The sequence below is a fragment of the Dromiciops gliroides genome, chromosome 2 (assembly GCF_019393635.1).
Source record: "Dromiciops gliroides isolate mDroGli1 chromosome 2, mDroGli1.pri, whole genome shotgun sequence".
NCBI classification, from domain to species: domain Eukaryota; kingdom Metazoa; phylum Chordata; class Mammalia; order Microbiotheria; family Microbiotheriidae; genus Dromiciops; species Dromiciops gliroides.
In genome coordinates this window covers 589,457,722-589,470,782 of record NC_057862.1, presented here as the reverse complement: position 1 = coordinate 589,470,782, position 13,061 = coordinate 589,457,722, and the positions used below count along the sequence as shown (strand labels likewise).

The 13,061-nt window shown below is 35.4% G+C and overlaps 1 long non-coding RNA gene across 1 annotated transcript in view; it reads left to right on the top strand.

The window, feature by feature from the left end:
* LOC122742966 overlaps positions 1-13,061 on the top strand; it is a 725,757-nt gene that overhangs the window by 166,846 nt on the left and 545,850 nt on the right. Inside the window, exon 2 of the long non-coding RNA XR_006354966.1 lies at positions 5,184-5,246. This is a non-coding gene — a long non-coding RNA (uncharacterized LOC122742966). The remainder of the gene's footprint in view (positions 1-5,183; positions 5,247-13,061) is intronic.

Below are 13,061 nucleotides of genomic sequence, written 5' to 3'. Positions count from 1 at the left end.
AGTGCTCTATAATGTCTTTTTTTTTTTTAGTGAGGCAATTGGGGTTAAGTGACTTGCCCAGGGTCACACAGCTAGTAAGTGTTAAGTGTCTGAGGCCCCATTTGAACTCAGGTACTCCTGACTCCAGGGCCGATGCTCTATCCACTGCGCCACCTAGCCGCCCCCTGTAATGTCTTTTAATGCAGTAGCTCTTAAAGGGTCTCCAAAACCCTTTCAGGGAAATCATAACATTAAAACTTTTTTCATAATAATACTAAGACATTACAATTTTCAACAGGGTAAATATTGATTGCTTTAACCAACATGGGGCAATTAACTGGTGCAGTGGATAGCTTGTTGGGCCTGGAGTCAGGAAGATCTGAGTTCAAATTTAGCCTCAGCTGTTTACTGGCCCTACATTTACTAGGTGTGACCCTAAGCAAGTCACTTAACCCTATTTGCTTCCATTTCCTCATCTGTGAAATGATTTAGAGACAGAAATGGCAAACCACTCCATTATCTTTGCCAAGAAAATTCCAAATGGGGTCATGAAGAATCAGATATGACTGAAACATCTGAGCAACAATAACCAAAATGAAAACAAAATCCCTTTGGGTGGAGTCATAGATACATTTTAAGAGTGGAAAGGGGTCCTAAAACCAAAAAGTTTAAAAACTGCTCTAAAACATTAGATAAATGGCAACTTTCAAATCTTCTGACTTCACAGTGTTCATTGTAAAGTACTTGGATCATTAAGAAGAACAAATGTTATATCTTACAACCCTAATGTAGGTTTTGTTTTGTATTGTTTTAAGTGGCCAAGCATTTTTTCCTCCTTCACTTTTAAAATATGCTTATGATTTTTGGTTGCTGTTTTTTTTTTCATCCCACAATTCACATTAAATTAATTTATAAGCAGGGTTTTTTCAAAGCAGTATGTTTCCAGTTGTTTAAGAGATATGAGGCTAATGATTTGCTGTGCTCAGTTGCTCAAATGGGATTTGGACTGCAGAAGCATAACATTTCTGGTGAGTTACCTTTAGTAGGACAGATAGTCCTTTTTTTTCTTCCTTAAAGGAATGAAGTGAGAGCTTTTATTCCACCTCCTATGGAGAAGAGTGAAGTTGAATTTATAATTCCTCCCTTGGCTGAACCACACAGATTTCATTCTTTGCAAAATTCAAGTTTAGAAAGCTCAAAAGGGCAGAGCCAACCTGAATCCCTTCTAAATTGCCCAAATCAAGGACCTTGTGGACTTGCTATTGTTTTCTGAAAGGCGTTGGCGAATTTTCAATTGTCATCAACACAAATCCCTAACTGTTTTAACAATAAATGGTTCATTTGCTATATTATCTGTGAGCATATTCTGAAAGAGCTAATAATACTAGTCTCCTTACCTCTGGTCTTTCCTCTAATTCTACTTTCAAGAAATGTTTTCTAGTCTTCCTTAATTTTAAAGCCTTTCCTCTGAGTTTATCTCTCTATATATTATATTCATATATACATATATAATATTATACACATTATTATAAATATACATGTATTATACATAGTTGTATGAATATTGTCTCTCCCAATAGAAGGTGAGTTTTTGAGAGCATGGACTGGGTTTTTTTGCCTTTCTTTGTATCCCAAGTACTTAGCTCAGTGCCTGACACATAGTAGGTACTCAAATATTAGTTGATTGACTTACTCTTTCTAATCTATGCTTCATAATACCACTAGATAAATCTTCCTCAATGAATTATTCCATCCTGACACTCTTTTGCTCAATCCCCTATTATCTAAATAATAAATTCCAAATTTATTAATCTGTGGTTCAATAGTTTGACCCTAGTGTTCTTTCCTAACCTTCTTATCTGGTTCCTCCCTAACTCCAATTAGTTAAATGCATTTGAAGTCCCCAAGTATGCGTTGTGCATTCTTGCCTTTTGCTCATATTCTTATCACTGTTTTCTGCATCTATCCAAATGTTTCCCATCTTTTAAGGTCTTCCTCCAAATGTGTTGTTTCGCTTTCTTTGTTTGCCTTGGTTACTTTGAGATTGTATTGGAAACACTTTTATCCAGAGTTTAGAATATTCAGAGTATCTGATTTATGCAGTTTCTGTAAAACCAAATATCACTAACTTTAAAGAATAATACATACAGAATGAAAAATACAAAGTAGGTTCACAAAAGGTCAATGTGATTAGGAAATGCCATTTATTGGTTTTTTTTTTGTAGTTCTGAGATTATGTTTTTAAGTCGATTACTTAACCGGATTACTCTTCTAGAGGTAACTGAGGTCCAGATTTCTTAGACAGTGTGTCGTTTATTATTTCATTGGCTTGCACTTTACTGGTAAGAGTGGCTGTTGAGCTCCAGCCAAGATGAATCAGTTTTTATCACAAGATGGAAGACTTCTTTCAATATGTTATATCTTGATGTGTCTGTTTTCTCCTACTGGTTAAATACCAGTGATGTTTCAGGTGGTGAGGATACATTGAATGCTTTAAAGGGATGAACAGTATGTAACCTAGGACCCTTTAAAATCTGAAGCTTGAAATTGTGATAAAAAGGATGCAAGTCGACTATTTCACATTAAACCAACCGACTCATTTATCTCCTCTATCTCTTCATTGTGCCCCCCAAAAAACAGCAATGCAAAGGAGGAAACAAAGGAAGATAGCGGGAAGGACTTTTAAATGGGCCCTTTGTTTCAATAGAGTCAGCATATTTCATACATGTTTGTGTGTGTGTGTGTGTGTGTGTGTGTGTGTTTAAAATCCTTATTTAACTTGACTTCTGTTAAAACTGGAGGGTCTAGATCAGTACAGGATATTTGGGCTATCACATACAGGGAAGTATTTCTATCAAACAGGTTATTGGAACTTGGGAAAATGAATTTGAAACAATGAGCACCTGATACTCTTAGTCATTTTGAAAGCATATTGTTTTTGACTTGCTGACTGGAAATATCGTGTGCTTCAGAGATTACAAAGTGCTAATTTAAATGGTGAAAACATAATCAATCCCTTCACAATGGTATCAAATAAGGCTTTCTCAAGGAAAGGACTATTTTGGTTTCTAAAGGCAGAAGAATTTTTTTATGAAGAAAATACTTTTTGTTCCTCAGGTGGTGAATTTAGATGTAGACTGAACAGAATAAAAATGGCTTGTCAGAGAAGATTTTTTATTGATATCTTCAGTTTGTCTTGATGCCAGTAATTAAATTGCTAATTATGTGTTTCTGTTGCTGTGGTCATGCTTTTATTACATAATTGCTCTAAGTTTTCCTTGATCCTTCAACAGTATGTGTACATTAGCTAAATTTTAATGTATAGACACTTTGGAGGAAGGTCATTGACTCTGTTATGATTAGAAAAATCAAAAGAATCCCAACTCTTCCATAGTTATGTGGATTTGGGTCATGTTTTAAATGAGTCTACAGATAACAGTTGGTCAGGGCAGTAGCAGTCATTAAGATGATATGTTCATATAATAGGAGTGGAAAAATATAGAAATAAAACTTTTTAAAAGGAATTTAATGTCTCTTCCAGGAAAAATAAAATACATTAGCTTGAGGTAATCTGAAATATAAATTTAATCATTTGATTCTTGATAGGAAAGTGTGTTTTTCATATTTACTCAAAAAACTATTTGATTAGGTGATATATAATTCAGTCATGCTTTTTTTTGCTTTTGAGTTTAGGCATAATTTTTGTCAGTGTGTTTCAATGTATTCATGAATTTTTCTCATTTGTTTATTTTATGCAAACCATAAGAGACATTTTTCTCAGCGAAGATTGCCTCTTTATTTTATTTTGAAATATTTGTATATTTATTTCATTAAATGAGATAATGCTTTTTCTTATTAACATAATTTCCAGTACATTAAACATATTTCTCCACAGACAGAAGAGAGGAATCAAATTAAATGACAGTTAAATCACTTGCAGCAATTTCAACTGTTAAAAGAAATAAGTGTCTCTGTTTTCTTTGTGATCACGAGATGTGCTGTAAAGGGAAATGAAATACTAAGGAAAGAAGGGAAAACATAAAGAAATAATGACTGACTTATTGCAGTAATACCACTGAGAGAAGAAAAATTCACTACAAATAAAAGGGAAAATAATATAGTGGGTTTGAAAGTTACCAAAATTCATTTCTTATTGATGAGTTCAGTGGAAGCCTAATACTAAGTAAACTGATGAAAAAATCAATGCAATAAACTACAGATGATGAAAGTTGAAATAAATACATTGTGTATGGAAGATCATTATTCTAAATGCCTTTAATTTTTTAATAATTCATTTCTTTACATTTATTAAAAAGGAATGCATTATATATTGCTTGATTCAAAATGCACTTAACAAGCAATGACTATTGCTCCATATTTTGTAAATTATGTCCAAAGAGTCCCTGTGACCAAGAAAATCATGTCATTCCAAAAAAGACTGCATGAGTGTAAGGTGAATCTTACTATGGAAAATGGTGAGGATAAATACTGATAAATCTGACATTTATGCGAAGTCTTTGGTCTGTGAATGTTTTTACTATTTCCCCTAAAGAGGGTTATCTTTAGGACTACAAAAGAAAGGGAACAGATATTTTCTGTTTCTAAAAGTTAGCAATAGAAACTTAAAAAAAAGGAAACCATAGCATAGCCATGGACTAGAGAACACTTAACAACCACAACAAATTTATGATAATGACAGGATAGCCAAGCAGTTTGCTTCGTTCCGAGATGAAACATTACTTGGAATGGAGGTTTCCTAAATTTTCAAATTTGCAGGGCGTTTGCTGACATTTTTATCCCTGTCTCAGCACAAGCAAGTTAACTTTTATTAATTAAATCTAATAAATTGCTCAATTCAGTGGATACTAATGATGATGATGATATGACTACTATTAGTATTATTATTACTATTGCTATTATTATTAATACATCCAGCCAACTGTTTTACTAAATTGACTAGTTAGTTGAATCAGTAGAATAACATCTTCCTGCCCCCTTTTCCTCTCTTCTGTCACTTCTACTTTCTTTTCTTCCTCCTTCACTCACCTTTGTTTACTTTTCTTTTTCTTTCTTTATTACTCCTTTACTCAGCCTCTTTTCCCCCTTTTCTTTTATGTCTCCCAAGTTCAGTTGTTCCTCTGAAATATCCCTTTTTTGAGAAACATTTGTCTAAGATTCTTTCTCTCTTTTTTTTTTACTTTCAGACATTTGAAACTACTGCCTTGAAGAAAATATTCTACTGCCAGACTAAAATACGACATCTTAAGGTAATAATAATAATTCCCACTTTGATACATACTAACAATTCCCATTGTATCTGACGGCATAAAGCTCTAGGTATGTCACTGTTATCTCTTTGCACTTAGCAAACAGTATATTTGGCGAAAAGGGAAGGATGGTTGAGGAGGGAGCTGGTTTTAAAATTCTCTCAGATATTCCCTGTGTGCATTTTACTTATGCAATACTTCTTCTACTTCTCTCACAAGGTTGCTGTGGGAAAACTGCTCTGTAAGCCTTCAAGCACTAAAGAAATGAGTTATTATTAGCACCATTATGTTTCAACTTTAGTGGGCAGTTACATTTTTGATTTTGTATTCAGGATACAGGTGATGAGGCACAAGTACAGAGCACATCTTCAAGATTTTAAGTTAGGCACTAAGCCAGTTATGCCCCAAACTTTGTCAATAAATGATTACCATGGTGGGGTGGCATGAAGGTGAGGTGTAAGGTTCCCCTACCTTTTGTCCACCATATGAATGAAGGATTCCTCATATGGTAGTGATGCTGGATAGAGTAAGAGAATGAGTGAAAGGAGGCAACTTTTAACTTATTCTAAAATATAGGGAACAATAAATACAAAAACTCAATCTAATGCCTATTTAAATTTCAATTAATTTCAGTGAGATAATACTCCAGTGGGGGGTCCATATAGGCACTAGTTCCCATTAGTTATAGAATCAGTCCCTCTGTAGAATTCCCCATAAAGGCGGTTGGGACTCTGAAGGAATAGGATACTCCCATAAAGGAAGAAAGGATATACTGAATTTCTGTCTGTAGAGGTCCCATATTTGAACACTTCATAAGGGTTTGTTGTTATTTTTTAATGGTCTAGACCACTGATGTAGGTAATTCCTAGTGAGGCAACTCTACCAATGCAAATCAGAAAAGGTTCCTGCTACTTGGAGCCTTTGAGACAGTTTTCTGGGACAAGGAGGGAGAATGACAAACTTGCCTAGGGCCTTATAGCCAGTCAAAAGCAGGTCTGGAACCCAGGTCTTTCTGGCACTGAGTCTGGGTCTCTATCTAGAACTAGACTACCTCTTTAAATTCAATCAAATGGAAGGATCTCAGGGTAAAGATTAGGAAAATATGTAAGAAGAATACATACTGTTTTGTTTCCCTAGATATTCCTGATGCGAATGAAAAGGTTCAGTGCATTACAGTTTGATTCAATATCTATGAGAATGCAGCAGAGGCTAACCAAGTGAAAGGAGCAGAAAGGATTAAAAGAATGCTATAAATTACCTCCTTGGGAAATGATAAAGCACCACCAATGCAGATAAAAGCCAATTCTTTGATTTTTAGCATTTCCCCTGTTTCATAAGCAAAATATGTCAAACATTTGATTTTTTTTTACTGTGAGAAAATTATGTGTTATTAAAAAAAAACACATTAACCTTTTTGAAAAAATTTGGATTTTCCATACCCCCAGCAACTAAAAATCCATGAAATGCAAAAAGGATCACATAATTGTACCTCGGTATATCTCCCCTCAAATACACAAAGAAGAAGTTACATGTTCATTTCACAGTTTCTCCTGATTATTAATTGACAATTTGCAGCCCTCTGTTTTGTGATCAGAAGACTTTCCTGTATTTTATGCAGCAGTAAATGCTATTGTGAAGTAAAGTGTTACACACACACACACACACACACCAGCAAATTAAAAATGGATCTGGGAAAACACCCTTCTCCTTAGAGAGTCATATCAAGTTGTGTTTAAATTAAATAATTTGCAGAGCGTGGGGAATAAAGCTTTTGTAGCAGTATCTGGGGGTTATCCTCCCTTGGGAAATGCCTGCCATTTAGTGCAATCTGGTGCATGCCAATGAGACACACACACCCTGGTAGATAGATTTTTATTGCATCTAGATTGTATTTGTTTTGTGGGTATGGTTATTTCCTATTCTGTGTCTACAGAGAGGCCAATTTTTTAAAAAAAAAGATGACTTTTGTGATGACACGAGGTCATTAAGACTCGTGAAATGGGAGGAAAAATGCTATGAGTAAAGAGGAATAAAAGAGGTTGCTTCTTTCTGGCATAGAGCTACTTTATCTTATAGCTCCAATGTAGAAGGATTGGTATGAGCAGGGAGTATTTGAAGCCTTGTTTGCTATTTGATCTTGTCCACTTACCCACTAAAAGACAGAAGAAGTGTAGCTTTGATGGAATTGCAACAATAAGGGAACCACAAGTAGGCCTCTCCATTAAGTTAGCCATGAAAAGTTATTGATCTTTTTATTCTTGTTAGAAATTCTGTTGGTCTAATAACAAATAGGGATCCAATTTAAGGAGATCTTCTAATTCTGACCTGTTATATCCCTCATTATCTCATTTTTCCTGTTTGTATCCTTAGTGCCTAACAAAGTGTTTTGCACATAATAGCTGTTTAATAAATGTTTCATGATGAATCTGTTCTTAATTCTTTAGTGGGATCAGTGCTCTTGTCAACACCCATAAAAAATTCAAAACATAAGAATCAAAGGCCTGGAGTATCAACATGGGAATGGGAATCTATCTTATTCATGTATTTTTTTTTAAATTTTAAGTATTAGATACTTGACAAAAATCACCAAACATGAACATTTTGTTATGTAAAACAGGACAAAAGGGAGAAATTGCATATGCAACTGTGAACTTTTATTGTGTATAGTTGTTTTTTGTTTGTTTATTTGTTTGTTTTTGTGAGGCAATGAGGGTTAAATGACACATCTAGTTAAGTTTCAAGTGTCTGAGGTCACATTTGAACTCAGGTCTTCCTGAATCCAGGGCTGGTGCTTTATCCACTGTGCTACCTAGCTGCCCCTATTGTGTATAGGTTTTTTTGAAAGTACCTTAAACTTAAAATGGTACTAATGAAAATTTCTGCATTTGTATCCCCTTCTGAATTTTCTTTTTGGTGTTCTAGGGTAGATTTTTAAACTTGAAGTTATACTAATTTCATTTTTCTTTGGTTTATTTAAAAATATTTATAATTACTTCTTTTCTTTTTCTTTTTTTTTTTCATAGAACCACCTTCTACCCCAAAACTTTCCCTTTTGCAAAATATAAGACAAATGAACACATTGGCTATCATGACTGAATGTGTCTGTGTCTATGTCTATATCTCATCACCTCTCTGTCAAAATGTGGGGAACTTGCGTTATCTCAAATCATGATGATTTGCTGAGTTCCATATTCCTTCAACGTTGTTTTCCCTGACATTACTGTGGCAATTGTGTAAGTTGTTCTAATTCTGCCCATTTCCCTCTGCATCAGTTCATAATAGTCTTCCCAAGTACCTATGAATCCATTGCATTTCAAATTTCTTAGGGCATAATAGTATTCACTGGGTAAGTAAAGTTTAGATATTTATAGATTGATTTCAGAAAAATGAAAAACTCTATTAGTCTATTTTACACTTTCTAAAAGAACAGAAGTCTTTTCTCCCTTGATGCCCTCCTTATTCCCATCTTATTATCACTTATGAAAAAAAAGTTGGTTGTGTACTTAATGATGGAATGGCAAAGAAAAACTCTAAAGGGGAAATCTATGAGAGTCTATCTGCAAGGGAAAGCTGGCCTAGCAGCTTCATCTACTTATTAGAGAATTTTAAGGAATACTGTTTATTGTTAGTCTTATTCCGTTGTGGGGAAAAACAGTGGGTCTAGCAAAAAATATTTTGTGACATAGGACTGTCCTACAGATATGTATCCTGGCCTCTAATATCTTTTAAATCTCTTTATTGTACACTGAACTATAATAATAATAATTATAATAATCATTACTATTATGACTTTTATTATAATAGGAAAGTTACTTATTTAGGGGAAAGTCCTAACCTAGTATGCATTAAGTAGGCTGGCAATGATCTAGGTGTCAGTGTTACCACCATCATACTGATCTTGTCATTAATAAATGGTCATTGAAGACCTACTATGTGTTAAGGACTCAGCCTTTGAAAAGGTACTACATACATTCCTTCTGCTAAGGGAGCTTATAATTAGAGACTAAACATATATATGAAGAGATGAATATGTAATAGCTTAGGGAAATAACAAAGTGAGTAGTATAGTCCATAAATGTCTTTAGAGTTTACGGGATGGTGAGCCTCATATTACTGAGGATGTTTAAAATAATGAATTCATGTCGGGTTTTATCTCATATCAATCAGTCAATCAATCAGTTCACTTCCAAGAGGGCCAAAGCTATATTTCTCTTTTTGCCATTTACTTCCTCCAATTCCCTTCATATCCAAAAACAATTTGCAGAAAACTCCCTGATAAATTGATGACTTGTAAGAAAATATATTTTCTGAGTATGTTTCATATATGAGCCCCTTTTCCTTTCTCTTATCTGTGGAGTGAATGTGGACTTTGGTCAAGGCCTCATGATCTTTGCCAAAGGGATGCTTAAAGAAAATAGAGAAGGCCTCAGAAAGTGATATCAAGGACCCAGACATCACTGAAATTATGACAGAGTCAGCGCTGTCCTGCCTTTTTGGTGTGTTTCATACTTAAGATTTTATGTATGTGGCACCACCCAATGCCTAAGACTTCTGGAGATCACAGTGTTCTGTGAAAGTATATGTTTGGGGCAGCTAGGTGGCACAGTGGATAAAGCACTAGCTCTGGATTCAAGAGGACCTGAGTTCAAATCTGGCCTCAGACATTTGACACTTACTAGCTGGGTGACCCTGGACAAGTCACTTAACCCTCATTGCCCTGCCCCCCCCAAAACGTATATATGTAGCCAGATTCTTCCTCCCCTTATCTGCCACCCCCAACACCCTGCCAAAGCTCCATTATTTTCATACTGAAAGAGCTCCCTTAGTTTTTCTGCCATCCCTATTTCCAAAATTGAAAATTCAAGTGCTATAACAACAATGGACCAGGATAACAGTAGCATTGGATCATGTCCTCCTGCTACTTTTCTGTGTAGCCCAAACTCAACCTAAGAGGAAAGTTTGGTGCCTTCAAGAGGGGTATTGGCAGGACTTGTGTTTTTCCTGACCCACTGATAACAGCACTATCTTCTTGATTTTAATAACAACTTGTAAAAAGAATATTGAGGCAGTAGCTAGGTAGTGCAGTAGATAGAGCACTGACCCTGGATTCAGGCAGGAGGAACTGAGTTCAAATCTGAATTTGAACTCAGACAGTTACTGGCTGTGTGACCCTGAGCAAGTCACTTAACCCTCATTGCCCTACAAAAAACCACCAACAACAAAAGAAGAATATTGAATGGATTAATATAACTTTGTACAATCATGTTTTCCCATCAGTAAACTCAGAAAATTTTAGTTCATCTAAAATTGAGAGGCTTTATGTCTTCTAGCTGATAAGATGTTTTTGTGTTGTTTTATACAACTATATATATAGAATTCAGATGCCACTTGGATAGAAATTTTCTCTTCATCTCCATGTCTGGCCCACTGTGGCCCCAAATTCAACCTTCTTACACTGCTACCCCTTGTAGGCACCAAAGTATGGTTGGATTATTTTTGTCCCATTAGTGACATTAGACTTTCTATATTTTAATGTTGTAAAAGAATTTATGAATAATCTGTACCTTCGGATTGCTGTAGTTTCTATTTCCTTCACATATTGTAGAGTCCCAAACCTGTTGGTCAGGGCAACTAGGTGGTATAGTAGGTAGAATGCTGGGCCTGGAATAGAGAAGACTCCGTTTTCTGAGTTCAAATCTGGCCTCAGACACTTTCTAGTTGTGTGACCCTGGGCAAGTCACTTAACAATGTTTGCCTCAGTTTCCTTATCTATAAAATGAGCTGGAGAAGAAAATAGCAAACTACTTTAATATCTTTGTTAAGAGAACCCCAAATGGGGTCATCAAGAGGTGGACATGACAAAAAAAATGACTGAATAATAAAACCTGTCGGTCATAACATGTGGCATGTATTAAGTGCCTCTTGTTACAGAAGTATTCTACAAGGATGAGAACTTGTATGGGAGAGGGAGAAAACGCTCTCCAGTAATTAGGATTCATCTACAACCAGAGTATTTTATTAATTACACATTGTAATCACATGGATAGTCACAAAACCAATCGTGCAAGGCTGTATTTAGAGATTTGTAGACAGAAGACTTAACGTAAACATAGAAATGTTAAATCTACTCAACTGTAACCTGCAAAGAAGATAACAAGAAGGATTCTGTTCTCTGTATGATTTGTGAACAATGCTAAGTAAATATTCATCATTAATATATAATAACTGTTGCTTTTGGCAGTTCACTTTTCATTTAATTTGATAATGTGTCCAGTAAATGAAGTGGTACAGGCTACAGTGTTTTACCAACACAATTGCATATTTTCAATCATTGTTAAATGAAGGCAGCTCAAGGCAAAGCTTTAACCCCCACTAGTTTTGTGTGTGATAAAAAGAGAAGGCGCTATCAATCTTTATTGTCTGTCTCGCTTACTGTAATTGCATTCAATAGTCCACTGATTCTGTTGTCTGTGCTAATGTCAGGAACAGTGAAGAGCCAGATGCTCAGACTTGATCATATGCATCCAGTGGCCACTTTGATAAGTTGGCAGCAAGTCTCTGGGTTTGATGATAAATTGTTAACGCTATAGATTATGAACAGCTGAACACTGGAAGTGTACATGGAGGAAACTTCTTACCTTGTTTTAAATCTGGCATCATGATGCTAGCTAAAGGGCATGTCATGTATTATTCAAATGCATCTTGCACTGGAAATGTGCCAATGACTCATTGTATCCCCATGAATAGTTAAAAAAAAAGGAAGAAAAAAAACTGCAACAAAACTCCACAGTGATTTGAAGATAGCATTAATGGTCCTAGGATTATGAAAAGCATTTTAAAATACTATTTAGTGCCTCTGATTATCTAATTCAAGAAGAAGAAGAATGTTTCTAAGTTCCATTCCTGAATAATCAATATTAAAATGTATTGGGTCTAGTCATTTTTGTTATTTTAGCCAATCTTGTGGAAGTTCTCTATAAAACAAACTGGTATGGAATTAGTTAAAATTTGGTGGTGACACACTTTTGGGAGGGTGGGAAGGAGACAGTTCTTGTGAGAGGTTGTGGGGAATGGTGTCAGACTAGAGTTACATGTTTTCACTCTCATGCTCATGCTCAGTGTCACCTAATACGAGGGTTATAGCAGTCTTTAGAGCCATGCATCTGTGTAACTCTTGAAAGCTCACAGTTGGGATTCTAAAGTCATTATTTTCTTATTAATACTGTTTAACAGTTTGAAATAACTGGTAACAACATAGCTTGTGTCAATATCCCCTGTCTGGTTTTGGTCTCAAAGTTTGCCTTATCACTTATTGCATGTTTTTTTAAAGAATAGATACAAGATAGGCAAAAGAAAAAAAAAAAACATTCTTTCCATCCCAAACAGTGCACATTGCCATCAGTTCCTCAGGGAAGATCATAGAGAGACTATCTAGTTCAACTTGATCCTGAACAAGAATTTCCTCTGTAACCTACCTGATACATGGTCATTCAGACTGTTTGAAGACCTCCATTGTAGGGCAAATGACTGCCTCCACAACCCATTTTCCTCTGAGATCACTTGAAATGTTAGGAAGTATTTTCCTTATGTCAAGCCTAAATTTACCTCTTTGTAGCTTCTACCTTTTGCTCCAAGTTCTGCCATATGGAGCTAAGTGGAACATGTTCATTCCTTCTTCCACATGACAACCCTTTAAATAGTTGAAGACAGCTTTCCTGCCCCACCCTTCAGTTTTCTCTCCCCTAGGCTAAACATCTCCAGTTCTTTCAAATTATTCTCTGCTATGATGTCAAGGCCCTTCACCCTCCCAGCTGC